This window comes from Colias eurytheme, chromosome 32, assembly GCF_061535395.1.
Source record: "Colias eurytheme isolate Ceu_HAF_F1 chromosome 32, ilColEury1 Martin Lab GWU primary, whole genome shotgun sequence".
Lineage (NCBI taxonomy): Eukaryota > Metazoa > Arthropoda > Insecta > Lepidoptera > Pieridae > Colias > Colias eurytheme.
In genome coordinates, this window is record NC_143011.1 from 576,646 (window position 1) to 603,629 (window position 26,984).

General features: G+C 33.7%; 1 long non-coding RNA gene across 2 annotated transcripts; it reads right to left on the reverse strand.

The window, feature by feature from the left end:
* Positions 1-351: 351 nt before the first annotated feature.
* On the reverse strand, positions 352-26,731 carry LOC149895092 (uncharacterized). Of its 2 annotated transcripts, XR_016458523.1 has the most exons (4): positions 26,716-26,731; positions 26,344-26,448; positions 1,155-2,006; positions 352-756 (listed from the first exon to the last, which is right to left on the reverse strand). It is a non-coding gene; the product is annotated as an uncharacterized LOC149895092 (long non-coding RNA). The 2 variants fall into 2 exon arrangements; XR_016458522.1 differs by lacking the exon at positions 352-756 and having other exon boundaries at positions 764-2,006.
* Positions 26,732-26,984: the final 253 nt, after the last annotated feature.

Sequence of the window (26,984 nt, forward strand, 5' to 3'; positions counted from 1 at the left end):
TTAGGTGTTAGGAAGTTATACCTAAGTTTATTATAAAAAGATAAAAATATAGTTATTTATATCAGTTCCATCTGTCGGTTTGCAATGATTAATTTGTTAAGTTCTTCATACACTGTTTATTGAATCGAACATGTGAATAATGATTTTAGTAGTTCATTTCTATGTGTTTCTATGGCAAGTACTAAACATTGTCTTGTGTAGTAGATGATAGGCAATTTATCTAATCAAAACTTTAATTATTTCAATAATAAAACAGCTATCTTCATAGATTATTTACATATTATATCAAAATTTAGTTTCATAAAATCAATAATAATAATTATTTTTGAATTGCGAATAAAACAACAATAATTGAAACTAAAATGGTTTTATTAACATAACTATATTATTCAACTAATGGTAACAGTAATACATTTTTTCATACAACTTAAATAAAATCTATACATAAAAAAAAACGTAGGAAAATACACTTGAATATTTTTTGGGTGCGATTTACAAAATAATAATCGAAGCAAAAAATATGCTACCCCGGGCTAGACGTAAACAGTAGTGCATGGATAAACTTAAAATTTTGAATAAATATTATAAAAACAGGTCGGATCAACATATTAAAGGCTAAACATATAATATAACATCTTGCTAAGACCAATAGGAGCGTAACAATGCGGATAAAGCCACGGAGCACGATGGTGGTCTGTTTCGTGCTTTCACGTGTTTCTTCTTAGTGACGCTGCTTTGAGCACCTGGCGCGTCTGGCTGAAATTGTTTAAAATATGAATACATATTTTTGTTATCCTTTTTCACATGCATGAGTATGAGTATCAATCAAAAATCAAGAATAGTCCATAATAAAGATTAGATTGAAATTCAATTTATGAATAGATATATATATGAATTCTTGAAAGTCACAACTTTGGTTTTTAACAGCGATGTTTATTATAAAACTTATTGTTTGTGACGTGAGTTTTATAGTTAGAAATTAAAGATTTTAATGTATTTTACAACAAATATAGTTAATAGTATAAATTTATAAAAAAATATATTTTGTTCTAATAGTAACAGAGGTTGCATTGAGGAAACTATTTTTGATCAATACTTTATGTAGTTTGATCGTTTCATAAACAAAAATTAGGCCAAAAATATAATTAACATACTTAACTGGTGATTCCATTTTGTACTGATACAAAGCCTGTTTTATATATGTACAATATTTTGACTTCAATTATTCCTTTTATTGGTTGTGTCATTCCTCCTCCTGATGAAACTGTCTTTATGTTATAGAGTAATTTATGGCATTTCTGAAAAAAAAATCCACATTTAATGAAAACCTTCAATTTGTCAAAACTAAATCAAATAATTGGGACCACCACATTGCAGGCAGCTTTCAAATAAAAAAAAAGAATTCTCAAAATCGGTTTTCTCAGTGAAAAATTATGATGTAACAACGCGAAAAAGAGAATAAGTCCAATTTCGAAGTCGATTAAAATGTAAATTTAATCATGATGTGTTATTTATTACATTTATGCAGTTTAAATGTTTCACAAACAGGAATTAGGTCAATAAATATATTATGTACTTAACTTGATATTTTTTCTCATCAAAACTTTATATGTAATGTAAAATATTTTGCCCTCAAGTCCTTTTATTGGTAAAATAAGTAGTATCTTTCTTCCTATGGATGAAACTGGTCTTTTATATTTTCCTATTTCTACTGGGAATCAATTGTGGCGTTTCTGAAAAAAAAAACATTTATAAAATATTTGATTATCCTCATTTTTTATCACTGGCAATAATTTTAAACGTTTTAATACACTTTTTTTTAAATTTATTGAGAGTTTTGCATCCATACTTTTGTTATCTAAACTTAATCAAGATATTATGTTTTTTTAATGCTCCTTTTTAGACAAACAGGGAATTATGCCAAACAAATATAATATACTTAACTTGTGATTTAATGTTGTCATATTAAACCTATTATTTTGTGTTGTTTGTCCGTCTTCTGCGATCTGGAAAATATGAAATATATAAGTTGTATCATAAATTTAGAAAGATAATAAGAAGATTATAAAAGATAATATAAACCTATGACAAATATCCGCAAAAAGGAACACTGTTTTCAATTTTTTTGACTGGCAGCGAGGTGTTTCACATCATACTGAGCAAATTATATCTGAAACTTTCTGTATTAATGCAAAACTACCACCTCCTCCTTTATCCAGGCTTGGGACTGGCTGCGATGAGGTAGAATAAAATAATCTCATAAAATTTATTCTATTCACCCTCAAACACAGGCGGAGTTACGTTGATTGACGTTTGTGGCGGTTGAAGTGACAGTCGTTCTAACATTTCTTTAATTTTATAAAAATATATAGAAGTCTTTTTTAACAGTAACAAACGTGATAAAACAATCATAAGTATAAGTATTATAGTTAAAAGTGTTCGTTTCGTGTTATGTGCAGTGACAAAAGCAAAAATTTAAAACAAGGTGATCAGCTGTTGAGCAGCTGAGTTTGACGTTTACGTTGCTTATTATTTCGTTTGAACCTGTTCAGCACTACTTTTAACTACTGGTACGAATACTCTGAGAATCAATAAACTGAGTTTGTATTGAATTTGTTTGTATTGAAGCCAACAATAGTATATTTTCAAAAAATTGCATTGTGAAATTCCCTTGAAAATAACCGCCATCTATCTAAAAATAGCGATAACTTTCATCGAAATATATTTCAAGTAATATGGCGAAAAAATGTACTGCTTGTGGCAAATTCTGCGCGACAATAGATGGCGCAAAATGTAATAAGTGCAGTGCAATTTATCACAAACAATGCATGAATATTAGTCCCGGTTCTCGAAATATATCCAAATGGATGTGTAAGGAATGCATGAACAAACATGACCTACCTGTTATCACCGACCTATCCCTTCCCGTTGGCGACGAGGCGAAAAATAAACAAAATTCACCAGAACAATTTCAATCACCGTCTCTCGTAGATGAGATCAAACTCCTGCGATCCGAATTATCTGGTCTTCGGATGGATATGACGAATTTTACAGCTGCTATCCATGAATTTAATAAGAGGTTGGGGGATGTCGAAGCTAGGCTGTTGAGATTGGAAAGTCAGGATACGCAGGCTTCCAGTGAGCATACTTCGGCTGCCAGTAGCGATGCCATTGCGAAACTTGAGGCCCGCTTGAATCAGTCCGAGCAGGAAAATCTACTCAACGATGTGGAAGTAACAGGTGTAGTTGAGTCCAGTAATGAAAACCCTATACATGTAGTGATTACGCTTGCACAAAAAATAGGGGTCGAGTTGAGTGAACACGATATAGTATCTGCTAAACGCGTTGGTCTACGTCGTAATCAAAACACTATCCAGAGTTCTAACATCACTTCAAAACCACGCGCGATTGTCGTTCGCTTATCTAGACGGCATCTGCGAGACGAGCTTCTACGCGCGGCGCGCGTGCGACGCGGCGCGGACACGGCCGGTACTGGGATAGGCACAACAACAAACCGGTTTTATATAAATGAACATCTAACTCGTACGAATCGCAACCTGTTTTATTTAGCACGACAAAAGGGACATGATTGGCGTTTTATATGGACTAGGGGTGGTCGAATATATGCTAGAAAAGACTCTAATTCGAGAATTTGTTATATACAATCAATAGGGGATATAGATAGTGTTTTTGGTAAAGATTAATTTGTTGCTAACTGTAATAATAAGTTGTTTAGAGCTAGCCTGTAATCAATATCATGAACTTATTCACTCATTAATTACTATTTTCAACATCGTTTTTTATAACTTCAACAATCATTTCATAATAGTTGTGTGCTGTCTACTATTGTATGTTATAAATAGAATCTTATTTGTTGTAGGCAAAATAATAACAATCTTTAATGTTAAATATTTAAGACACGGTTATTGTTGTAGATATTACGTGGAAGTAGTAGTTATTTCTTTTTTATTCTTTATTATGTTATTGTGTCACGTATTGTTATATATATTGGGCGGTAGACGAATTCAAAATATTTACAAATTTTATTGCTATGTAAATGTATTAAAATGTATTTTATTCATATTATTTTCTATATTCTATATTACATGTAATTATATTATATTATATTATATATTTCAAGCTTATCATGTCGTTCCACTGAACATATTAATTCTTATTCAAATTATCTTTTTAAACTACTCCTACCTATATATTATTTGTATTTTGTGCTATTATATTGTAAATGATGTTTGGTCTTAAAAATAAACTTAAAATTGGTTTGCTAAATCCTGGATCCCTTGGTACTCGGCATGATGAGTTTCTAGTCGCGATGGACCGACACGGTGTGGACCTGCTGGCCATTAACGAGACTTGGCTCCGGGAAGGAGAAAGCGGTCGTGCACCTCGTGTCCCCGGGTATAGTCTCCGGCATGTACCACGCCCTTCGAGTGTGCGTTCCCGCGGTGGAGGTGTAGGATATTATATTAGGAATGGCATTAATGCACGTACATTGTCTCACCCTAGTAATTATGAGGTTGAGCAGATGTGGGTTAAGGTAGTGGTGCGTCGTGTAACAGTTGTCATCGGCACGGCATATCGACCGCCATGGATGTCGATAGATCTATTTTTGGCAGCTTTAATGGAATCTGTGGGTTCATTCATATGGAGTGATAATATTATTCTACTCGGAGATTTCAATGTAAATTTTTTAGATGTAAATCACATTAATTACCAAAAATTAAATGATTTCTTAATTGCTACCAACTTAAAGCAGATTATCTCTAATCCTACGCATTTTACGAATACGAGTGAGACGTTACTTGATTTGGTGTGTACTAATGCCACTGTATTGAATACTGAAATAGACTACATCAAGGACCTTAGTGGTCACGCATTTGTTTCATGCACTTTTGACTTCAAAATTGATAAGCCAACACCAAAGTGGATCTCATCAAGGCCAATTAAGGATATTCACTTGGAGGATTTCAACAAAACACTACGGTCCTTAGATTGGGAGTTTATTTCTGGTTTGAATGATGTCAATGACAAAGTGACCGCTCTAACTGCTCTTATTTCATATGTTTTTGATCTCCATGCACCCAAAAAGACTATCTATATAAAACACAAATATCCTCCTTGGTTGACCTACAATATAAAAATGATGATGAGGCGCCGGGATGTGGCTCAAGATGCTTTTCGACGATCTAAAAAGTCTTGTCATAAAGAGTTTTACACTGATCTAAAAAAGTATGTAAACTCGGCTATCTTTCGCGAAAAAACGGTATACTTTGACACTTTCATCAATGCTAATATTAAAAACTCGCAAGTGTTATGGAAACATATAAAGGCTCAGGTTAATGTCAAACAGAGGTCAGATCTTATCCTTCCAACGCATCTCCGCGACCCAAACAAATTAAGTGCTCATTTTCTTGACATACCTGGACACGATCATGTTCTCCCCCAAACACTTACGAGATATCAACATCATCGTCATAGTGACGCATCGTTTAATCTAAAGCCAGTGTCTCAGGACACTGTTTTAAAAGCTTTACAAGAGTTAAAATCACAAGCCATTGGTGTTGATGATATATCACTAGACATGTTCCATCTGACAACGTCTATGACCTTAACGGTGCTAACGGACATTGTTAACAGTTCTATATCATCCAGCACCTTTCCAGCATTATGGCAACATGCACTTGTAAAACCTATCCCCAAAAAAGAAAATCCTTTAGCTGATAAAGACCTCCGCCCGATTAGCATTCTGCCCTGCCTGTCAAAGGTGCTTGAAAAAGTTGTGCATAAGCAATTGATGGCGTATCTTGAGGGTAATAATATATTGCCTGAATTACAATCCGGTTTTCGTAAGAACCGAAGTACGGCTACGGCGTTGACTGACGTGCTGGACAATATTTTGAGCGCGCACGATAGTGGCAAGGGTACGTTGTTGGTGTTGCTAGATTACTCACGTGCTTTCGATACTCTCAATGTGCCATTGCTGTTATCCAAGCTAACATTTTATGGTTTCAGTTCGCAGTCGGTGGCGTGGTTCAGTAGCTACCTCAGTGGTAAACGGTGCCAAACGGTTGCCGTGAACAAGGAGGACGGATCAGTTTCATTTTCTCAGTGTACACCAGTAACCAGGGGTGTACCTCAGGGATCTATACTCGGTCCATTGTTGTTTATTCTCTACAGTGCCGATATCTTTGATTGTATACAGCACTGTAAGTACCATGCCTATGCTGATGACATTCAATTATATATTTCATTTGATCCCTCACAGACAGCTGCATCAACCGCAAAACTTAACAGCGATCTAGATCGTATATCAGCTTGGTCTCGCGAGAACTCACTGGTGCTTAATAAGGATAAAACAAAATATATGATTTTAGGCACTCCTAATATGGTCCGTAGGATTGAGTGTGAGAACCCAATTATTTTCATTGAAAATAATTCTATAGAACGCGTAAATGAGGCTCGAAATTTAGGAGTGATCTTCGATGAAAACCTACGTTTCGAAAAATATGTGAATACAACTATAGCTAATTGTTTTTATCGACTTAAGCTCCTGTATCGCATTCGACAACACCTAAACGTCGATGTACGAATCCGACTCTGTGAGAGTCTGGTACTCTCCAAGTTCAACTATGCCGACGTTATGTATGGTCCCAGGTTATTATGCCGTAGCAAGAATGCGATACAGCGTGTTCAAAACGCGTGTGCGCGTTTTTGTTGGGATATTCCTCCCAGGACCCATATTACTCCGTACCTGGTAGAGGCTAGGTGTCTTAAAATGGAATATCGTAGGCGGTTGCACCTCGCGTCACTCCTTTTTGGAGTGGTCATAACGAAAGCCCCGAAATATCTATACGATAAACTAACCTGGATGGGGGAGGGCAGCGCCTATGACACCCGTTCCTCATTTCGTAAACTTGCCATGCCGAGGAGTTTCACAATTGCCTTCAGGGGAAGTTTCAAATACTCCGCAACTAAGTGTTGGAACAATCTTCCACCACCTATATTAAACTCCAACACATTAAACTCTTTTAAAATTAAATATAAAAAATACCTGTTACAGGAGTTCAAAATCCAACCTTAGTTGCGTATTTCTCATTAGGTCTTAGCGTATTTTATATTATGTAGGTATATTATCATTTTATCTGGATATTAATTACTTTATTGTGTATTGTTATTGTTGAAAAATGTGAATTTTATTTATGTGTATATGTATATCGTGTGTTTTTTATTTACATGTTCTAATTAAAATATATATTTGCGAACGTACTGCCGCTCCAATCACTACAGAGAGGGGCCACTGAAAATCAGTGTTGCAACTGTGTCGCAACATATACTGAGTGGCTACCTGGTTTGGCTCCACTTACTTCACCTCATTTTATTTTATTTTTTTTTTTTTATTTTATTGTATTAATAAGATTGTTAATTTTTTACCTATTGTTATTTTAATTGTTTACTTGTTTATCGTTTATTTAACAGTTTTATTTGTTTGAAACTGCTTGTTACCTGTGTTTTTATTATTAATTTAAATTTTATATTGTGGAGTCAAATAAATGTTTCTTTCTTTCTTTCTTTCTTTCTTTCTAACTACCGTCTAAATACTCGATATACACTAATTACTACTATTATACTTAACTATAAAAGAAATAAAAATTGTAAAGTGTGTATATGATTGACACGTGTTTAAGTAAAGCGTTATGCGTGTAATAAAATAAAATTAAATAAATATAACCATGATTCTATCAAAAATACATACTTAGGTATACACGTAAATAAAATGTATGAATAAAATATCTACATTCTACATCAATAATTTACACGATCTAAATTAATTTACTCTAGTTTACTCTAGTCTATATACCTATAAACTAAACTTAATTGATTTTATGTACACAAAAATATAGTTTGTGTTGTGCATGTAAGTTTATGTTAAAAAACAAAATTGATTGATCTACATAGAAAATTGAAGCATAGCGAGACAAAATATTTAAATATTACTGTAAAATGCGCTCAGCGAATGTAAAAGTACGATATTAGAAGTAATGATGTAGCGCGTTGTACTGTAAATATACGTCGGACGTGATGCAATTTATAAAAATGAAATGATAGCCCTTCGAATATAGAATAACGATGGATCATGAAAGACGATAGCGGGCGCTTTTAGTCCAACGGAAGGAATGGATCCGCGGACGGTACCGGGTCGGTGTCGGGCGGAGCTGCGCGCGAGCGGCCTCGCTCGGCGGCGAGACGTGGCCGGGCCGGCGCGCGCCGCGGCGGGCGCAGGAGCGGCTCTGTCGCAGAGGTGAGTGCGGTGCCCTAAGTCGCTTTGCATTGGCGCTGCGGCGCGCCTGCAGTGATGGCGGTGGCTAGATGTAGACAGTGTCGAAACAATAGAATATTACGATTGATAATGCGGGGCGTTTCTCTCAAGTTATATGTATTAATATTTATATTACATCTCATATTATAATATGTCATAATTGTGCTAACCTAACCAAAATATTTGCGTATTTGAAAAAAAAAAATGGACAGATCACGGATACACAAAATAAAAACAATTTTATGTTCCTATAAATAATTGTTATTTATTTTAAGTATCAAATTTGATAAATGTTTTTATTTTTTTATTTTTATTAAGAATTTCCAACAAAGAAAACATAATTTATAAACTCTTAATAGTTAATACTAAAATAGCTTATCGTATAATAACAATATATGTTTCTTTACTTATAGGAAATTACAACAATCGTATATTTAAACGGATAACAATATCATGTTAGTTTAATGAAAAAATGAAATACAATTTCTGATGCAGGAAATACAAACAAACAAATAATAATTTACCAAAGTAGATCCAAAACAAATTTGCAATAATATCGTTTTTACTAATATTACTAATTACTAATTAAAAAACTAATGCTGACTACTATTATTTGTAAATAGTATGGTGCTTATCGACATGTTTCATTGAAATGTTTATTAAGAATACGCTTGAATACCGCAAGTGAATTGTGAAATATATCAATTTCACGCGACTTTGCTGCAACAACGTTGTACTCATGGGTAAGTCTAACTATTGGGGAATGCTTTCATAAGTTTGTTCGAAATGGAGGAGTTCTGAGTATAGCGCAGGGATATCGAGGGATCCTGGCGGGGACATTAATACATATTCTGCCCAATAATTCAGAAGAATCAATACAATTATTAATTATTTTATATAACAAAAATATATCTAACATTGTACGTCGAGATTTTAAGCTCAACATCTTGAAGTTATTGAGTCTGTCCAGATAACTTGTGCAGGTTTTACCAATTCCAGTTCTGAATGCTAGACAACGGACCAGTAATTTTTGTAAACGCTCGATCCGAATTATATGCGTTTGATAAGATGGGTTCCAGACTGTACAACAATACTCCAGACGACTACGAACGAAGTTGTTGTAAAGTACAAGCGCTGTTTTAGGATCCTTGAATTCTTTGGAGCACCATAGGATGAAGCCAAGCGATCGATATGATGCAGCCAATATGTTGTAGTAGTGAGATGTAAAACGTAATTGTTGAGTGAATGTTATCACTATCATGTAAACAAAATTTAAATGGACATGTTTATTAATATTATTTTATTAATATACCGTGAAATATTCACAAAACGAAAGATGTCGTTTACTTTAAAAGTCAAAGCAGTATCATGAAAGGTCGGGAACCTTCAGATGCTGGGAAATGTTACCCAGGCATTTTTTTTTCTCTTTTTCATATAAATCGCATTTTACTTTTCCAAAAAGCTGGTACATCTCAGTAAAATGAGCATTCTTTCGATTTCTTTTGCTGCAAAGATTTCGTAGTGGGATTATGTTGTAGGCAATAAAAAGACAAAAAAAGCAAAACAGAATATTGTTCATTGACTATTAAATAAAAATAATCATACTTTTACATTTAAGTTGTGCTTTAAATTCAGTGATTTAACTTTATTTATGGTTATTTCCGAGATACCAAATTAGGCTTATTTTTCCGAAATTAACCGAATAGAAATAATATTTATTAACTATCAAATTATGTGGTAATATAAAATGTGCTAACCCTAAGCTTCTTTTGATGCTGAGCAATGTTGTAAAATATAGATCGCTACATTATTAGGTAATTTTGCCCATCATTGTAACTTTTGTTTAAAACAACCTTCAGTGGTAGTTATAATATTTCAAACGTTATTTAATGACATATTATGAGTAAAAGAAGCCTGTGTTTTCGCCATCATGCACAAACTATCAACTTGAATTTTCACCATTTTTTTTTCCCGCGAAATGACACATGATATTCAATGAGTTACAACAAGTCGCTGATTTAAATTAGCGACACACACAATAGGCAGTGTTGACAGACAAATTAACCAACTATTTTACACCAAATACTTTGAATGTTGCCAAAGTATGAAGGTATTTTTGCAATTTAAAAATTGACTTATGAATTGATCTTCGGGCAAAGATATCCTTGGTAAAAAAATCACAATAAGACACTATGCATTTTCGAAGTAATTATGATATTGATTAATTGTTTTTGATAATGTAGTTTTTTTTTTGCGTTGGAAAATATTCAAGAATATGGTTATCATACTAACAAAAGATGTTTTCAACTCTTAGAGTATTTCATACATTTTACATTGTCTTAATAAAATATTGTAAATAACAAAAACTTATAGGTGATACGTAAACATAAATGTTCTACTTATGTATCTAATAAAAACTAAAATTATATTTTATAGATATATTATATGCATGTGAAAAAAGCAATTGATTGTACTTAGTTAGTATAACAATTCTTCAGTTCTCGATAGGTTTGGAGTTTGTACGATAACCGTACTTACTACATAGTCACTTTAATTATTTTAAGCAAGCAAGCAATGAAATGTTTCAATTTACAAAATAAATAACCAGTCGACCAGCTGTATTCCAACATTAGGTACATTAAGATAAAATGTATTTTACATAATGATAGTATGTACTTTATATACAATGAGTTCTTAATATTACAGGTTAACGTTGACTTTTTTTTAAATTACACATAGTATAAACTATAACGTATTAAGAAGAATTTAGAGAAGATATAAAGAAGAGAAAGAAGAATAGGCACAGTGGTGTAATTAAATAACACGAAACGAAAAGGGCGAGTTACATAAGAAGGTATAGCGAAAAAATAGAAGAGTTGCCTGATACTTTAATTCAATAAAGTTTCTCTCGAAGAAGAGAAGGCAGAGTAAAAGTAAGGAAGAAAGTTTTTATTTTTGCAATACGAATTACAATATTATAACTTTAATTTATTTTAAAATAACTGTTGACAACGTAACGTGTATGTAAATATTTTTTTTTTTCATAAGTACATAATAATCGACAACCAACATTTGTTTTAAACTTTAGTTCCATTTAAAACGAGATGAAAGAATAAATTTATACGAATACATTTTTTTATAATAAATTATAAAATAAATCTTGATCTTGCTTGATTGAGGTGATTCAAAATACTGGAATTACTAAATAAACGCTATTCACATATATATCGAACTATTCCACCATACTTCAATACTGAATACAGTCAAGTATTTTTATGTAGGTAAATTAAAATTCATTAACTCCACTCGCTTGCAGGATCCGTGCGATCAACCCCACCGGGTGAGACCCTTTTGGGAAGCCCAGCGAGTGCGATCAGCAACCGGATAGAATTCATGTTCTTGTTTGGATGTCGTTTCAGAAAATATTATCATACAAATCAATCATAAAAGCATAGCCTTCAGTGTTGTATTTGATGTCGTTAATATTAGGATTTTAGTTTCATGTTCGTTCGGTTATAATTTGCACTTCAGTTTAGTTCCAAAACTTTGTGACCTCACATACGACGGCAACTGGATCATAATGCCATTTTTTTTAATTACATATATTATATTTACCGTGAACTTTCACTGTGATAGTCAATTTTCTTTGGCTTTTATCAAGGATTTTGTCCACTTACGACGTTTCCTTTGGTGAACAGAAAATTTCTTTTGTCAGCTTCGAGACATTTTTGGAGTGAGAAAAAGTCATCATGTCACTCATGTTTGTTTGGCTATTGCGTCTGACCAATGTTTTCATTGCTTTCTATAATAGTAAAATGGCTATGACTGTTTATTATAATAGTAAAATGGCTATTTTAATTAGATAACGTATGTAATTCCAGTATTTGTTTCTTGTTTCGTTGATGCGGCAAATATATTCTTGATGTTCTATCATTATTATTTTTTTTTTGTTATTTTTTTTTTTGTTCTTTTTAGTGTTTTTTTTTTGTCTTTTTTTGTATATTTCTTTTTTTCTGATATTTTTTTTTTTGTTTTTGTTTTTTTTTGTATATTTCTTTTTTCTGATATTTTTTTGGTAGCTATTAAACAATTTGCCGTTTTAAATAGAATAATTAAAAATACATTTTAATTTATGAAAATTAAAGGCATACGAAATAATCTAAGAAGTAAAAATTCCACCCTTTATATTATTTACGTTAGTAAACAACGCTTGAATTTATTCGATGTGATGAATAACCATATTCTTGTTACAATATTTTTTACATAAAATACTCGTAAATGCATATGCATGCTTTGCGCAGGTGTGATTATTATAATATATAATCTGTAATCAAAGTTTCAATTTATGAGGATTCGGGTATAATTTACAATTTAAGTACTGAAAATGTTGTATATTATTATACCCAATCATAAGCTTTGCTTTGAATAGAAAAGAGGAGACAAGATGTACCTCTTATGTTTTATGGTGCTGAGTTTATATTTCGATACTTATAATAAAATAATGTTGATGATTGTTCCTTTATCTCCTCAAGAAGCATAGGGCTTCAGTATATAGTTCATTCAGTAGATAAATAATAAATTAATACTAATAAAATATTCATAGATAAATTAATATAGTGGTTGGGTACTGAAAATGTGATGATTGGCGTACAGGGGGTCATCAGCTTTGCTTTGAACAACACTTCAAGCAAAGAGAGACAAGATGTGCAACCAATGCTTTATGGTATCGAGTGTATTTTGATAAATAATAAATTAATACTAAAAAAATATTCATAGGTAAATTAATATAGTGGTTGGGTACTGAAAATGTGATGATTGGCGTACAATGGGTCATCAGCTTTGCTTTGAAGAACACTTCAAGCAAAGAGAGACGAGATGTGCTACCAATGCTTTATGGCATCGAGTTTGTATTTTGATAAATAATAATACGAATAAAATATTCATAGATAAATTAATAAAGTGATTGGGTACTGAAAATGTGATGATTGGCGTACAATGGGTCATCAGCTTTGCTTTGAAGAACACTTCAAGCAAAGAGAGACAAGATGTGCTACCAATGCTTTATGGTATCGAGTGTATTTTGATAAATAATAAATTAATACTAAAAAAATATTCATAGGTAAATTAATATAGTGGTTGGGTACTGAAAATGTGATGATTGGCGTACAATGGGTCATCAGCTTTGCTTTGAAGAACACTTCAAGCAAAGAGAGACGAGATGTGCTACCAATGCTTTATGGCATCGAGTTTGTATTTTGATAAATAATAATACGAATAAAATATTCATAGATAAATTAATAAAGTGATTGGGTACTGAAAATGTGATGATTGGCGTACAATGGGTCATCAGCTTTGCTTTGAAGAACACTTCAAGCAAAGAGAGACAAGATGTGCTACCAATGCTTTATGGTATCGAGTGTATTTTGATAAATAATAAATTAATACTAAAAAAATATTCATAGGTAAATTAATATAGTGGTTGGGTACTGAAAATGTGATGATTGGCGTACAATGGGTCATCAGCTTTGCTTTGAAGAACACTTCAAGCAAAGAGAGACAAGATGTGCTACCAATGCTTAATGGTATCGAGTTTGTATTTTGATAAATAATAAATTAATACTATAAAAAAATATTCATAGGTAAATTAATATAGTGGTTGGGTACTGAAAATGTGATGATTGGCGTACAATGGGTCATCAGCTTTGCTTTGAAGAACACTTCAAGCAAAGAGAGACGAGATGTGATACCAATGCTTTATGGTATCGAGTTTGTATTTTGATAAATAATAAATTAATACTAAAAAAATATTCATAGGTAAATTAATATAGTGGTTGGGTACTGAAAATGTGATGATTGGCGTACAATGGGTCATCAGCTTTGCTTTGAAGAACACTTCAAGCAAAGAGAGACGAGATGTGCTACCAATGCTTTATGGCATCGAGTTTTATTTTGATAAATAATAAATTAATACTAAAAAAATATTCATAGGTAAATTAATATAGTGGTTGGGTACTGAAAATGTGATGATTGGCGTACAATGGGTCATCAGCTTTGCTTTGAAGAACACTTCAAGCAAAGAGAGACGAGATGTGCTACCAATGCTTTATGGCATCGAGTTTGTATTTTGATAAATAATAATACGAATAAAATATTCATAGATAAATTAATAAAGTGATTGGGTACTGAAAATGTGATGATTGGCGTACAATGGGTCATCAGCTTTGCTTTGAAGAACACTTCATGCAAATTTTTAAATTGTTAAAATACCTTCATACTTTGGCAACATTCAAAGTATTTGGTGTAAAATAGTTGGTTAATTTGTCTGTCAACACTGCCTATTGTGTGTGTCGCTAATTTAAATCAGCAACTTGTTGTAACTCATTGAATATCATGTGTCATTTCGCGGGAAAAAAAAAATGGTGAAAATTCAAGTTGATAGTTTGTGCATGATGGCGAAAACACAGGTTTCTTTTACTCATAATATGTCATTAAATAACGTTTGAAATATTATAACTACCACTGAAGGTTGTTTTAAACAAAAGTTACAATGATGGGCAAAATTACCTAATAATGTAGCGATCTATATTTTACAACATTGCTCAGCATCAAAAGAAGCTTAGGGTTAGCACATTTTATATTACCACATAATTTGATAGTTAATAAATATTATTTCTATTCGGTTAATTTCGGAAAAATAAGCCTAATTTGGTATCTCGGAAATAACCATAAATAAAGTTAAATCACTGAATTTAAAGCACAACTTAAATGTAAAAGTATGATTATTTTTATTTAATAGTCAATGAACAATATTCTGTTTTGCTTTTTTTGTCTTTTTATTGCCTACAACATAATCCCACTACGAAATCTTTGCAGCAAAAGAAATCGAAAGAATGCTCATTTTACTGAGATGTACCAGCTTTTTGGAAAAGTAAAATGCGATTTATATGAAAAGGAAAAAAAAATGCCTGGGTAACATTTCCCAGCATCTGAAGGTTCCCGACCTTTCATGATACTGCTTTGACTTTTAAAGTAAACGACATCTTTCGTTTTGTGAATATTTCTCGGTATATTAATAAAATAATATTAATAATCATATGCATTTAAATTTTGTTTACATGATAGTGATAACATTCACTCAACATTTATCAAATTTGATACTTAGAATAAATAACAATTATTTATAGGAACATAAAATTGTTTTTATTTTGTGTATCCGTGATCTGTCCATTTTTTTTCAAATACGCAAATATTTTGGTTAGGTTAGCACAATTATGACATATTATATGAGATGTAATATAATAAATATTAATACATACAACTTGAGAGAAACGCCCCGCATTATCAATCGTAATATTCTATTGTTTCGACACTGTCTACATCTAGTCACCGCCATCACTGCAGGCGCGACGCAGCGCCAATGCAAAGCGACTTAGGGCACCGCACTCACCTCTGCGACAGAGTCGCTCCTGCGCCTCCCACGGCCGGCCGCCAGCTCCGGAACTCACGACCTACCGCCTTGCAGAGGACTCTCGACACGCATTTCCACCTGTCACCGAGCCGATAAGGTCCATTCAAATCCATTTAAATTCCTATGAACCAAGCAGCTGCTATGACTTTACATATCCATTATAACATTATTATATATAAGAAAAGTTCAGTCAATTTTATAAATTACTGTCACCGCCACTGACATATAAATACTCGACAATGCGCATACAACCTTAAAACCAATAACAAACTTATACATTCGCTCTCGCATTTTACTTTAATACAAATAATTTGTTACACAGTGTTTCAACTTTAACGTAGAATCAATTCGTTTTTTAATGTTAGCGTCGTGATGATAAGAGTTCATAAAAAAATACGCACAATGTAAACGTTGGCAACATGATTTGATTTTAATAATTGATTTCTGATATAGAACGGAGGTGAACAATTTCATTCCAGGAAGCCGAGTGTGTAATGCTTGCAAGTGTAACTCGTCAATCTACCAAGCAAAGTGAATAGTGTAATGCATGGTGGGAAATCCCTAAAGTAACTGTGGAATGACGACGTTATTTACGTAAGGTTTACCGTTAATTAATTTTTCCCTATGTACAAGAAGCATTAAATCGTTCCTATCCCGTACGCGACCTAATGCCACGTACAACTGTCCGTGACTAAATACGTCCGATCTTAAATCTATGCCGACCCTATTAATAGTTTGACCTTGACTCTTATGAATGGTCATTGCATAACACACCTGAAGGGGAAATTGCAATCGACACATTTCTATTGGACTATTATGATCAATGGGGGCTTTAAACATGATTCGCGGTATAAAAAACAATTCGGCTATTCCCGGTTTGCGAACTGTTATTAATCGAGGTGAAGTCGCTACGATTATAACTTTTGTACCATTAACTAAATGATCTGAAAAACTAAGGTTACGAATTATTATACAAATACATCCTACTTTTAAAGTGAGATCGTGTTCTGGTATACCTTTAGGGTGCATACTATTCAACACGTCTACGCCTAAATACAATTCGTCAGTGTCATCCGTAGCCGTTTTATCTACTGAATAGAAATGTAAAAGGTCGCCTGGCAAACGGTCTAATACAGTCCTATTTATTTCTCTAATATTTGAATTGTGAGTGGAAAGAATGGCCCTACCTATACAAACTTCTGGCTCGTTTTCTAAAAGGAAATCCGAAAAAACAAAATTAATTAACTCATTTAAATCAGTAGTAAATGATAAAAGTGAAAGGTCTATTAAATTTTGACAAGATCTACCGACCTTTACCGAATGTAAAGGCAAATTATTTGAACCTATTTGAAGCAAAAAATCGGAAAAAACACTGTCTTCACTACACCTCTGAGGTGTAGTTAGTGAAAACGTCTTTAAACTCTGCCATAAGGGCGATGATTTTACTGACGCATTAAATATATCTGAATGACACTTGGCGTTGGTAACTACGGGTGGAATCTGACGAAAATCTCCAGCAAAAATGATAACCTTTCCCCCAAAACTTTTATTAGACTTTGTCAAGTCTTGCAAAGACCTATCTAACAAATGAATGAGGTACTTGTGTACCATCGGCGCTTCGTCGTAAATAATTAAATCGGAGTGTAGTATGAGTTCAGCTCTCTGGGTTCCGTTTGTTACATACCAATAGCCTAAATCGTCAATAGCGCTTAACGGATACTTAAACATACTGTGCGCAGTCATACCGCCGTCATAGTTCTGCGCGGCAATACCTGAACTCGCTGTGCATAAAACTACACCGTTGAGTACGCCCCTCACGTACGCTGCTATCGTATTTAATAGCAACGTTTTACCAGTGCCTGCCGGACCGTCTATATAAATAGCACTTTCGTTACTATTGCGAAAACCGTGATCAGTGAGCAAATTTTGCACATATTCGAACACTTGCCGCTGGTCATGAGACAGCTTGGGCGTCCAAACATCCACAAATTCGCGTAACCCGTCTGCATCGTGTAGAGCCTTCTCACGACCTAGTTCGGTGGTGTCATCGTGCGCGTCAGGCAAACCTTGCTCTAACAAACACGAACCATGTTTTCGCAATAGACGGTCAATTTGAACCAAGGCCTGGGTGTACGCTCTATCCGGATCGTTATTTACGCGGTTAAGTATATCTTCAGCTAGCTCATTTTTAAATTTTTCCCACAGTGTCGCTACTGCTACCCCGTTAACAGCCAATAATACGAAAAAGTTACGCAGGCGTGGTCCGGTCAAAAAACATGAAGCTTCCTGCATAGCTATCTCGTATTCGGCTTCATCGTTGGCGATACCAACGGCTTTAGCGGCCTCCTGGAATGTGTTACAATTTGGACCACCCAAGTTATAAAGATCCCTGTAACTACGGCAGGGGTGTAAAGCTAACAGTAATCTTAAATAAAATTGTTCACCTCTGTTGGGCGCGACCCAAAATAAACGCGTCACTATTTCTCCCCTCTGTCTTTTGGTCAAAAATTTGCCGTTGGTCATATTATAAATGGTTGTATTTTTTGTTGAGGGGCGGCTGGAATGAACGATATACCTCTCGTAAAAATCTAAATATGTTAAACTATCGAATTCTTCACCGAGGGGACGATTAAAATACGTGATGAGATCCGAATTTGAATTTTGAACAGCACGCGATTCATTTCCCGCCTTAAAAAAAATAGACTGATGATTTTCTAAATGAACATCTAACATCTTTACAGTGGGCTCACGTCCCGTAACGTCAAACTCAAAAACTCTCCAAGCAGCCTCACCAGAACCGATGTATCGTTTTGTGACGTACTGTTCTATTTCGTTATTTTTTAGTTCTTCCGGAACAATGGCGACTCGAGCCTCGTCTGGACCTTTAGTCATATATTTAAAGAGATATTTAATGACTGTTCGAGTGGACACTGATTCTAAATTTAAATGGCAATCATATCTAAGAAGAAGTGCAGCGTTGTATGGTACTATCCACAAATCACTAATTTCTACATCCCTCCCTCTGTATTTAATGGTGGCTGTATTCTTACTATTACGCTTTAAGTTAATAAACCCTTTATCATTACAATATGTGACCTCTGTCTCTGGTTTTGGGAAATAGCTTGTACATTTTTTTTTTTCACTATCCCAACATTTTAAATCTGTCCTATGCGGCGGACCGCATGGACCATGTACCATGTAATCTAAAACAGCTTTTCTTAATTTTCCATCAACTTCTGAAGCGTCAGGAATATCTGCTCTAATAAATTTATCCACATCAGTACCGTGAACGGGGCCACCACCCTCGACTGCAAAACAGATATGAGCGTGTGGTAATCCCCGTTTTTGGAACTCTATTACATATAAAATATAAACAATTTTACCAAACCAAACCCCTGTGCGAAGATCCCTCAAAAGTTGTTGTAATTTAATGTTAAAAACTCTAGCACAAATTGAAGGCGTATTATGATGACCTGTTGTTGAATTTTGTATTTCAGGCCATTTGGGATTGCAAGTTAAAGTTAAAAGAAAAGATGGCAATCCTAATCTGTTAACTACTGCCATAGCATCCATATACTTTTGCTTCATATATCTAGGCCCCCCCGTGTAACTACTTGGCAAATAAACTCTACCAGGCACAACCCCACCCTCCCCTCGAATAGTCTCATCTACACTGATCTGCTGTAAAACTGACTCTACTTCTCTTAATGGAGCGGAACGGAGAGCATTATCCGTGTTACCTTTTTGGATGTTGTACAGGTAACGAAGTCTTTCTTCTAAAATCCTACATTGCATATCAACTAACCACTCTTCGGACAAACGATTAAAATCGTTGAAACGGGATTCGCTCAGAAGGAGACATCTAACATATTTGTTTTGGGTTAGTTTTGCTCCATTATTGTCCGTTTTGTTAGGAAACCATCCAGGGTTACCGTGCGGATACAATAATGGATATTGAAAAGTTTCATATAAGGGGTGCATTATATCTACTGTGTGAGGCTTTTTGTCACCAATTTTCCAGATTGCAATGGCGCGCGGTATGTAGCGCTCCTGCTCATTGCTTATAATGGCAGCAATCTCGTTGCCCAACGGCATATCACCGAGAATGTTACCATGTGTGCGTCGTGTGGTGTGCTCAAAAATGAGGTGTGCGTGGTCGGATGGTTCTTGGCTCAGCCGCTTGAAGCACTCTATATAAGGGTTGTGATTATGCAAGAAATTTGTAATCGATCGAATGACAGTTAAATCTAAATTTAAATTTGTAGCGAGGCTCTCTCGCTCACTGTTATCATAGATGTAAAGTCCAGCCGGGTTAGTAGTTTCTGAGTACGCAAGATCGAAAACTCTGTGATAAACCCTCCCTTGAATTTTTAAAAATGATACCCCCGTTGTTGGATGTTGAAATCCGTGTGAAACACCTAACGCACTAAAAGCAAATAAATTATTATAAGCCCTAGGTTTATTCAAAAAAGTTGGAAAGCTATAAAATGGTTCATTTAAAGGCGGGAAATTTTGAACGTTATAAGCGCCAGCCCCACAGCACCACTTGATACGATTCTTTTCCTCAAAGAACAATCTAGCATTACAGTGCCTACATAAAAACGCCTCCCTATCTAACAATGAAATATTCTTAAAACTATACAATTTGACGACAGTTAAGCCGTCGCCACTCTTTGTACCTATTAAATTGTTGGAATCCCGTAATTCCACGTCCAGATTTCGATTTACTTGATTGTACCTATCTACTGCTTGCCTATTAACCTCTGGATTACTCTGACTATACTTTTGAACGGCTTGTCTATTCACTTCTGGATTACTTTGATTATACTTTTGAACGGCTTGCCTATTAACCTCTGGGTTACTTTGACGATACTTTTGAACGGCTTGCCTATTAACTTCTGGATTACTCTGACTATATTTTTGAACGGCTCGCCTATTAACTTCTGGATTACTTTGACTAAACTTTTGACTGGCCTGCCTATGGATCTCAGGATGTTTCTTATTATATTTTGTGACCGCTTTTAGATGAGAATCTGCGTCTATAGATCGCCTACCTGGTCGTCCCCTTTTACGTCCTACTTCTACTGAACTTACTGATGAACTATCCGAATCTACGTTTATATTGTTTTGTTTGTGTGCTTTAGATTTATTATATTTAGCCGGTCTACCGCGTTTCCTACCTACATTACTAACGTCGGGTAATTTTGTGATGCAGACAACGGGTGTGAGTGTTGTTAATTTAGGGTCGCGAATATTTTTAAGTAAAACTTTTGGTTTTAAGGAATTTAATTTAGGGTCATATTTTGGGGGTATACCTTTATTAACTAAAACTATCGGTTTTAAATTAGATAATTTAGGGTCGTCAATATTAACTAATTGGTCGTCTACACTAACTAATTGATTAATAAGATCTACACTATGAAACTGATTTAAAATAATTTTATGAATTTGATATTGACTACCAAACGACGGATTCCAAAACAAAAATTTTGCAAGAGTATCTAAATTGTTGCATTGAAAAAGACGAGCGGCTCCTACAGAATGCGAGTTATGGACGTATTTATTATTTGCGTCTACTTTATGGCTATTAAAGATAAAGTATTTATTATTTGACCTCCAAAACGATATTGTATTATTAGCGCCGGTGAAGAGGTAGCTATGTGTGGAGTCATTGTGTGAAGTGTTAAATATTTTATTTTGCAGGATTAATTTTAATTGTAAAGTGTAAGTGGCTATGTCGCTGTCACATGTGGGAAACAGCCCGTTGTCGATCCAACTATCGTTGTCTGCCATTGGTTTAATTTTAGCCAAATAGGTCCCTACACGTATATCAGAAGGCAATTCTTCTGGGTATAAATGAGGATGATTGTGCGCAACCCCAAGTGGTCTTATTTGAATATATAACATATCACCGAAGTCTAAAATAGTGTCTATATTTTCCTGAGAAAATACGGCTCTATTTAGAATAGAGGAATAAACAGCCGCGCATGTTGCCATCGCGACACATTGTGCGTTGTTACCCTTAAACCGGGAATCGGCTTGATGCGTTGACCCTTTAATAATAATTTGATCGATTAAAGTAATAATACAAATAAAATGATACTTTATCAGGTCAGAAGTAACATAATATTTATATAATGCCGCACAATTTATTTATAATTTGTTAAGCAAATTGAAATGTTCCAAACAAAGAATAATGCATTGTACCTATAATTATAAAATACAAATCCGTATGAAATATGTTAAAGAAAGTATCCCTAGTGAAATCACTACTTCATTTCTAAAATTTCGTAACACAAAAATATTAAGTCGATTAGAGATGGGTTCAGAATGAGATCCAAGATGAAAAAGGAGTCGAAACTACTCTAAAAAAATACTAAGCTCGCTACGAAATACGAATAGAAAATGTGGCGTCATTCTACCTTACCCCGCAATCTATATAAAAAATATTCGCAACGATCTATGTTTCAGTATAATATTATTCTCGTATAATCAAACATATCTAGAATTATTTATCATGTTAATTTTAATCCTATCAAAACTACGTACTTACGTAATATGATGGAATGTTATTATTTTATGGAAATAGTTTACATACTGTTATTGGCAATTATTAATTAATCATGTAGGTATACATATAACTTATATATTTGTAATATCAAATCAAAATTAATCTCATTACCTATCAAGTAAAATTCTAGACTCTAGTAGGTATATGATACAACTTAGTCGTCCTTCCGTCTCCTATGTAATTCTAAAACCTGGTTTATAAATCTCACTTTAATGTTGAAAGTAAGTACCTACCTACATCACTATCACTACATAGTATAAAACAAAGTCGCTTTCTCTGTCCCTATTTCCTTATGTCCCTTTGTATGCTTAAATCTTTGAAACTACGCAACGGATTTTGATGCGGTTTTTTTTAATAGGTAGATGATAAGAGTGATTCAAGAGGAAGGTTTATATGTATTATAACATCCATTAAAATAGTGGAGAAGTACTGTTATTTTTGAGGTTTCTAATATGATGTCACAAATAATTTTTTCAAACGCATTTTTTCCGCTTACATTGCAAACGCAGGCTGAACCCTACGAGTTTTATCAAAATAGTATACTAATTACTAAGTATTGTAAACATTGAAAAGGTCTATAGAAAAGTCCGTGATGGTTATATATAATATGTATATGTCTAACTCTTATGGATAACCCACAATAACTTTTTTCTGTCATTTACTTTTTACGACAAATAATGGTTAATTTTCGAAGCGATTTTAACTAATACAGCATTAATCCTTAACCAATTAAATACCTTGAATACATTGTTCATTTAATATAGATCTATATGGCCCTTTACACCGTATGATTTAAGTGAATATTTTCGAAAATATTACAGATTTAAAAATTGCGGGACATAGCGTTTGCGGCGGTACCGGCCGGCCGCCATTGCACCCGTGCGAAGCCTGGGTCGCTAGTTTTTTTTTTTTCTAATATAATAGTGTAAATTAACTTCGCTACATAATGTGAAGAATGTGAATAATTAATTGAAATTAAACCGAAAATATCAATACTTTATCTATACCCACAGATAAGTTAAAAATAAATAAATATAAAATAAAATACATATATAATATACCTACGTTCAATTACATACAAATTTTCAAAGCGTCTGGACCAATTTTAACTACTCACTGGCAGAAAGCTTTCATTGAAAAGAAAATAGGTAGGTATGTATCCTTATAACATACGTTAAAATACAGAACATTGATATACCTAACATATGTTTGAATGATCAGAGACAATTTCATGATTTATAATAATTAATATTTTTACTATATTTTAAGAATATTTACAATTTTAAATGAATTACCTAATATCTAATTTATTTTTATAATAAATATATCTATCACACAAAATGGCGACGACGCACAGTGGATCCAAATTCAAGTTTCATGGACCTAGGATTCAATATCGGTCTATCGCGCTGATTTTTTTTTTCAAGGCAGATAATTGAACACCGATCAACTTTTTCTTATGGTAAAAATCCCCTAGGCGTATAGTTTTTGAGAAAAAAAATTGTTGAGTTTTTTTTGTATGGAGAAAAATCTTTATTATTTTTTTTCTCGCGTTGCTTTAAATTACGAATGCTTAGATTTATATATTAAGTAAGTCCGGATGCTATAGTATCCAGAAAAAAATAAAATATCTGCATCGACTTGCAGCCCCGCGCAGGAATGATCGATAAAAATTTCAATTTTCCAATGCTCTTTTCTCTTGTATTACCTGCGTTTTGTTGCTCAATACTTGCTTATTCGTACTCCTTACATGACATTAATGAATATTGAGAACATTTCAGCCCACTAAATACGTTAAGTTATATTTTTATATCTTAAAAATTTTCAAAAACAGGCAATTATAAAATAAGTCACAGTACAACGTAACCCGTGCCTAGAAACCAATTAGGTAACGACAACAACCTATCTGGAATGCGGTGTTAGTCCCAGTTAGTTCCGAGTATATAAACAACCTCGTTAGTGCCCAATCGTTAACGATGTACAAGTACATAAACAACCTCGTTAGCTTTAACGAGGTTGTTTATATACTTGGAAAGATTAAGAGATGTTAAAACAGCCAAGGATTTGTCTTCAGGAATGTCTTGCTTCTTTTTAATTAACAAAAATTCTGATACACTTGGTAGTATCAGGGTATTTTTCCAAATGCTCTAAAATTTTCGCAAAAGCTGCTTTGCCGTGAGCTTTTAACTTTTCAGAAAAGCAATAAAAAAGTTCCTCTTCATTTTTTTCACTCATAGTAGAGTCGGATCGTCGTTTTTTTTTTGTTTATTGCTCAAATCTTGGAATGGAACTCTAGATATCTTTTCAGTGGATGTACTTGCTTCAGCAGTGGACGTTGATGGAACTGATTCAACTATAAAAGAAGAAAAGTTGGTCTGAGTTTCTGCATCTACATCCGCACAATCACCAAACAAAACATTTAAGTCCACCGAATCACAAGTAGGCCACTGGATGTCAGATTCCAACCACCTTTTATTGTTTTCCCGAGTCAGAAACGTCTTCAGAGATCGGCTTGACTTAGACCATTTTTTCGTTATAATGTGTATAACTACGAGAAAAATCTTTGTGTTTACTGACTTCTTCAGACAGTTCATATGGGATTTTTGAGATGATAATTTCAAACAAATGGTTGAAATTCTTCAAATCACCAAATTTCCTCATAATCAGGAACATATCCAAATTAGTACTCAAGCCAGCCATTGTATAGTATTCGTAAATGTCGGAAATATAATGGAGCTCAGTTTAATGTGCGGCTTATTTATATAAATTAAGAGTACTCAGGTACTAAGGGCATGCAGGATTAAATGCGACCGAGTACATAAACAACCTCGTTAAAGCTAACGAGGTTGTTTATGTACTTGGACCTCGTTAACGATTGGGCACTAACGAGGTTGTTTATATACTCGGAACTAACTGGGACTAACACCGCATTCCAGATAGGTTGTTGTCGTTACCTAATTGGTTTCTAGGCACGGGTTACGTTGTACTGTGACTTATTTTATAATTGCCTGTTTTTGAAAATTTTTAAGATATAAAAATATGACTTAACGTATTTAGTGGGCTGAAATGTTCTCAATATTCATTAATGTCATGTATGGAGTACGAATAAGCAAGTATTGAGCAACAAAACGCAGGTAATACAAGAGAAAAGAGCATAGGAAAATTGAAATTTTTATCGATCATTCCTGCGCGGGGCTGCAAGTCGATGCAGATATTTTATTTTTTTCTGGATACTATATCATCCGGACTTACTTAATATATGAATCTAAGCATTCGTAATTTAAAGCAACGCGAGAAAAAAAATAATAAAGATTTTTCTCCATACAAAAAAAACTCAACAATTTTTTTTCTCAAAAACTATACGCCTAGGGGATTTTTACCATAAGAAAAAGTTGATCGGTGTTCAATTATCTGTCTTGAAAAAAAAAAATCAGCGCGATAGACCGATATTGAATCCTAGGTCCATGAAACTTGAATTTGGAACCACTGTGCGACGCCGCCCGCGGCGCGTGGCGCGCCCGCTCGGCGCGCGCGTTTATTCGCGATTCCCGCGCATTTCGATTTAGTACAACTTAGTACCACAACAAATACTACGATTTAGTACAACAAATTAGGAAAAAAATATATTACCGACTTATTACCTACTACATTTATACATATTATTATATTTAAAATATTATCTTCTATTCTATTTTATGTTAAAGAAAATGACTTTATTCTGTAACCTATAAGGTACATAGACACACATGACAACAACGGTAATTACGTAGGTATTAAGATGTTAAACATTAGATATCAATTTTATAAAAAAAATCTTTTTTATTAAAAGTAGGTATCAACTTATTCAGAACATTTCAATTTGCACAAAAAAAAGATAAAAGTGATTGATTACCTACCTAACAGAGCCTTATGAAAATATAAGTAGGTATATTAATTGACTTTAAACCTAATAAATTGAATAAAGCTTACCGGTAGCGATGCACGCCATTGCCGGCGCCGCTGCGTTGCCGCCATTGTTGCTAGATGATGCTTGGAACATGTTGAGGCACGAAGTCACGTAGAATCTCGAAGTTACTAAAAACGATAAATGAATATTTAAAAAAACAAAGCATTAAATAACAGACATCACTTGTTTTATTAAACCATTGAAAAAAAAAACAAAAGAATAAATCGTCATGAACTGAAATGAAGTCTTTTTATATTTTATAATTACCTATATTAATATATTTAATTGTTAGTAAGAATAAGAAAAATGTATAAAGACAACAATCAAACTCAAATCATTATTCACTCCAAGTACATTATGAGACCAATAATTAAAATAGATGTAAATGGACTTACCCTGCGAACAGACGAAATGTTAATGGAAGAGAATTGGCGCGGGCGCGGGGCGTTTTATTCTTAATTTCCCACCGGAAGTAGAAATGCAAACATTACGAAAAAAGTGGGAATAGACAATTTCACAGTTTTGTATTTTTTTTTCTTATCTTAATTAAAATATATTTTAATTAATAAGCGATATTTAAAATACGTAATCTAATCTAAAAAATATATTGACGTAACGATAAAATAATTTAGAAACATAATATGTATTAAATTAATATCCAACT